The sequence below is a fragment of the Fundulus heteroclitus genome, unplaced genomic scaffold (assembly GCF_011125445.2).
Source record: "Fundulus heteroclitus isolate FHET01 unplaced genomic scaffold, MU-UCD_Fhet_4.1 scaffold_130, whole genome shotgun sequence".
NCBI lineage: Eukaryota > Metazoa > Chordata > Actinopteri > Cyprinodontiformes > Fundulidae > Fundulus > Fundulus heteroclitus.
Window position 1 is genome coordinate 302,611 of NW_023396542.1, and position 5,815 is coordinate 308,425.

General features: G+C 37.2%; 1 long non-coding RNA gene across 1 annotated transcript; it reads left to right on the forward strand.

The window, feature by feature from the left end:
• The first annotated feature begins 710 nt into the window (after positions 1-710).
• LOC118558497 lies at positions 711-3,742 on the forward strand. The gene is made up of 4 exons (XR_004928349.1): positions 711-823; positions 2,225-2,298; positions 2,392-2,480; positions 3,368-3,742. It is a non-coding gene; the product is annotated as an uncharacterized LOC118558497 (long non-coding RNA).
• The last annotated feature ends 2,073 nt before the right edge of the window (positions 3,743-5,815 follow it).

Genomic DNA, 5,815 nt, shown 5'->3' on the forward strand with positions numbered 1-5,815 from the left:
AGGGGCATAATGAAGGAAAGTTGAACTACAGGCTGAAATGATTGATTAATGTTTAATTTCTTAGTTTAAATACATGAGTCAAAATATGATCTAAACAATAGGGATTGAAACCTAGGTTTAAGAGAACTCTGGGTTTCAGTATTCTTGCAGTTTCCACATGAATATCGACTAGATGTTGTGCTAAAAGCATAGTATTGTAGTCTTGAGTAGTCACAAAGAAATGAAGACTTCTGCACACTGCAGTCCCTCTGGTGGAATTAACACAAAACAGGTATCTGAAACACACGACACAAACATTATGTTTATGATGAATCATAATAATCATATATCTGCTGCTGGCCTTCCTGGAGCACAGGCTGTTTTGTGATTCTACAGAATACACAGATGTTCAGTCCGCCCTTGATAAAAACTTGAATGCTGCTTCTCTATGTTTTGATTCTGGGGGTGCGGCATAAATGTAGAAAACACAATTTCTGTTTGGTGTTAAAGTTTTTACAGATTTTATTGAATGCATATAGTCTGCAAAGAGAGAGGTTCCAGTTTACAAAGCAATGAATACCATATAAAACCTGTTTGTCTGGTTCAAAATATTAACATTTAGATGTTGAGAAAACAGCTGCTCTATTAGTTGGCAGAAAAAAGTTGGAATCATATAACCATTCTGTATATTTCCTGTTTGATGAAGGATTACTGAGCTCCTGTACAGCGGGCCGCACAATGTGGTCAAGACTTCTTCTGGATCAGGATACTTTACTCTGACATGGACGCCATCTGCAAGAGAGGATGGACAAAACCACCCCATCTGCTTTGTCGTCCAGGCAAAGTTAGTATTTGGACCCTTTAGAAATGACAATAAATGTACGTGTGTATAGAAGAACCTGAAATACACCAAAGTAAATATACAATTACAGTGTCAAAAGATTACACAAAATATTACAAAAAACAATATATCAATTAAATAATTAACTGCATTGTTGACAAAGTTTTTTATTCTCCCGGGTAATGAGGCATATAACTCCTTAAAGTAAATGTATGTATTACTCTAGTAACTTAATCCCAAACTGAAAATTGTCAGGAAAAGCATTCTTCATTTTGTTTACATTATCAATTAGTTTTCTCTTATAATATTTTCCAAGGTTGAGGTGAATATAGAGGGAAGGGAACTTTGGCCATTCCTGTTTTTACTCAATGTCTGTGCGTTGTCCAGATACCTGGATTTGTACTCTTCTTTAGATCTCCACACAGATTTTTTGTAGGATTTCCTGTCGGTCTGAGGACTGATATGACCATTAAAAGGGTTAAGATTTGGTCTGATAAAACATTTATGAGTTGATGTGGGCATATAATGTGGCTTAACAACCCAATTACCCAATTGGGGTTTTCTGGAATCATATTTTTATTTACAATATGCTGGTATTTGGAAGAGTTCCTGATTCCTACTTCAATCCTATTTAATGAGAATTTGCAGACATTGCACAAAACAGACAGAGCTCAAGACACAATGCTGTAAATCAGGAGAGTTATATTATGTGCAGACATTGAAGTATTATTTTGTTGAGTGCAATATTTTAAATTTAGAATAAATTACACATGCATTATTAAACTCTTTTATGGTGGCTGGTACTTGTCTACAGACTTCTGTAAGAACAACAATGTCCAGTAGGAGGAAGTGGTGAGGATATTTCCTGCACGCTTCTTATCCTTAAGGTTTACTAGATCAAAAAAGTCTTCTTAATTTTGTATGATGGAAGAGATGTTGTTTTCAGAAATACTCTCTTCAAATACTGGGACATGGTGCTATCCAGGAGTTTAAACAATGCAGAAAGCCTGATTATTAAAAGAGAAATACCTTGTGTTGTACCTACCATTTTCCTCTGTAAGAAGATAGAAATCTTTTGGTGATGATTTTTTCCTTAATAAAAAAAAAAGTATTTATCTATATCAATTGGGATGGGGGGCAAATTTGTAAAAATTTTTAATTGCAGTCAGGGAGCCGTACTAAAACATTCAAGGACTGCAAATGACCCAGGGGCAACACGATGTTACAGTGTGAGACGACATTTAAAAGGAATTTCTTCAGTAATTTAATGAAACTTAGACATTATTAAAGAAAACTTTTAAAAAAGCCTGAATTTGATGAACGTAGTTGATGTGTTTTTTGAATGCAAATATTTTTGTATCTTTATAGCGATAATAAAGTTACCTCACAAATCTGCCTTCACAGTTCCAAGTTTTTAATCTTCAACACGGGATTATTTCAGTCTGAGCTTCGATGTGTCATTGTAACTGTCGGAAACAGTAAGTCTACTTTTTTAACTTCTTTGCTCTTATGTAAATGTATTTATTTACTCAACTAATATTGTTTCTGCTGTTCTGCTGTTTTATTCACAGAACCAAAGGTGACCTTTGTTAATGTTCTAAAAATGAAAATCTCCACTATGCTGTCACTGAAGGACAACTGTGACATCATCGAAAATCTGGTTTGTTGAGATTAACGCAGGCAACAAGTTTAACCCAACTTGATTAGGCTGATTTTGCTGTTTTTTTGCTGTGTCTGTACTGCACCTGATTTAAACCTTGACATGATTTTTTTTAAATCACAAAGGAATATATTTGCATGTAATGCCACATGTCCATCCATCCATCTTCTGACCCACTTAATCCATCATGGGGTTGCGGGTGCCTATCTCCAGCATTCACAGGGCGAGAGGCAGGGTACACCCTGGACAGGTTGCCAGTCTGTCACAGGGCAACACAGAGACAAACAACCATTCTCACTCACACCTAAGGAGAATTTAGAGAGGCCAACTAACCTAGCAGTCATGTTTTTGGACTGTGGGAGGAAGCCAGAGTACCCAGAGAGAACCCACACATGCACAGGGAGAACATGCAAACTCCATGCACAAAGACCCAGGGTTGGATCTGAACCCTGAACCTTCTTGCTGCAAGGAAACAGTGCTACCCACAGTGCCACTGTGCAGCCCTATAATGCCAAAGGTTAAATGCAAAAGACAAATTTGGTTGGAATATGGAATAAAAAAATTTCTTAAAAAAAAAAAATATATTCACATTTAACAATAATGCCAAAGAAATGTTTATTTGTCATTCCATATTCCAACCAAATTTGTCTTTTGCATTTAACCCATTCCTTATGGAAGCCGTGGACAGCTTACAGTGCCCAGGGAGCATGCAGGGGGCGAAGGGACCCATAGTGACATTTGGTGGGATTCAAACCAGTGAAAGTGCACCCTTTACAGTATGAAAGTGCCCTGTCCTAAAAACTAGGCCACCACTTCCTGGTTCTTACGGACTGATCAAAGGCAACATTCAGTTGTATCCCAACTAATTGTTATGTTTTCTTCTCCAGATAAAAGAAGAACTGATGAGACGGGGGTTTCCACCAGGGATAACTGTACGCCTGCTGAGCAACAAGTCAATGGAAGTTACCGGACATCCATCCCCTAGTGGCTACTAATGAAAATTAATATGATCTGTTCTGGGAATCATTACAGCAAGAAGCACAGTGGCCCACTCCATCTGGAGAAGTCATAACCTGTTTTTTAATTAAACCTTAGCAGGCTTCTTGCAATATGTGTCCAATTAAATATATCTTAACTTGTCGTGGGTATTAATGATAACTGAATCCTCAGTTAGTTACCAAAGGTCTATTTTCCATGAAATGCATACCCATACATTATAAGACATTTCTCAACTTGCACAATGCGTAAACTGATAATCTTGTTATAAACAAACTAAGAGGTCCCGGAGGATGATGGGGATGTGAAAATTTGAGAGTAAATTATTCTGGGCTTCAGTAAATTAGATTTAAATGCCCAAAAAATAAATTCCACCCAACAAAACAAAACAAAAAAAAACCATGTGGTTACATACAAAACTTCTCACCTTTGCTATAAAGAAGGACATCAATACAGCAAATTGTAACTATAACAACTTGGTTACATCTGTAGCAAGTTTGGTATCCACAAAACAAGCAATTGAGAAGGTATATATGTTCAGATTGAAAAAAAAGGGATTCAGGCAGACCCTTATTGTTTTTGTGCCATTATGGCACAATTTTTGAAATTTGGAACATATATTTGAAATTGAAAATGTGGGATGCTATTATATAGTTGGTAGATACTATTGTAGAGTCTCAGATGAAGACCTGGACATATGATAAGTGTGTGTTGGTCTCAGTTAGTCCGCTACAAGTGCCTTATTGTTCCTAAAGAGATCAAGCCCCTTTAGAAGGGGATTTGTGGGAATAAGGGGTTAAATAAAAGGAAACAGTGATTGTATCAGGTTCCAGCATTTTACTGTGAACCAGAGCAGAGATAAAGTAACTACACCCTTTGCTAGACTGCAGCCTGTCCCCTTCTGCTCCCATACCTGGTCTCCTCTGAATCTGAGGCCACCCCTTCTTTACACACCGCTGTACCAGCTGCATAAAACGTAACACACACCAAACATTAATAATCCAAATATTTACATTCCCACAAAAAAAAAATACACATGCATTGACCTTGAAAGACCAGGGAAGAGTGAAGCCGACAGCAGGTCTCGTCTCCTCCCAAGCGAAGCTGCTTACGTGTTTTGGAGGAGATATGTCAGAAGTTATTTTAGAACCCAAGCTGTAACGTTTCCATTCACACTCTAATATGTGAAAATCAATAAATTCATAAGAATAAATGTTGTTACAGACTTCCATATTCCGGTAATATTTTTACTCTCCAATATTATCACAGTTTTAAGTAAAGGCAGATCTGTATGCTCTCTATATAGAAACATTCTGTCACTTTATCATATCTGTACCTGCTGGCTGCTACTGTGCTCATTGCCACGAATACAGAGCAAAGGAAGAAACCATTCCCCATTTATAGATTTCGGGAACCAAACTAATGTATTTAGTTTCCTATTTTTTGACCCAAAGATATCTCATACCTGAAGTCTAACAAATGTATAGACCCACTGTTCCTTCTCATTATATCTATTATTTCAACTACCAAGCAGCAATGGATATTAGCAGTTTGCTGCATTTTATTCCCACCGTCCTTTAACTCTGAGTTAGGTTGCGGATGGCGCAGACGTGTGACCTGTCTCTGCATGGTGTCATCCAATCAGTTGTTACATCTCCCCACTTGTAGAAAAGGCATCCAAGTGACTTTCAATAACAACCTTACTCAGTTGTAAATTTACTATCAGCTGTATCTAGAAGAGGTCATTCCATGCATATATGGACTTCTAAAAATACACAAAGGACGGGTGCCACTCTGTTTTTTATGCTGCCTGTCAAGACCTGATGTAGTCTACTGGGTTTCCTTAGAAGGGAAATATTTTTACCAAGCTTTATAATCTGATTGAATTTGACTTTGGAAAGTGCCCTGAGATGACATGTATCATGAATTGGTGCTATATAAATAAAATTGAATAGAATCAAATTGTTTTACTAAGTGCTTTATGCCATTCAACCATAGGTCTAAGGATTGCTTCCTATGTGTCAAGAATGATTCGTTGAAAGCAAAGTCTTTATCCCCCTTAAATATCATCTGATATTTTTCCAATATCATCATATAAAGTTGAATTAACTTAATGCAACAACCATCCATCCATCCATCCCTTTTCCAACACGCATATTGGGGTTGCAAGGAAGCAAATTGTGTACAAGTTTATGAGAAGAAGAGGTCGGCCTCAATAGAAAGAAACATGCCAGAGTAGATTTGGGAGATTTGTTCCTGGATTGTTGATAAGCTGATAACAACTATTTGGCTGAATTGGGACTCAAGATCAGTTCTAGTTAGGCAAGGCAAGGCAAATT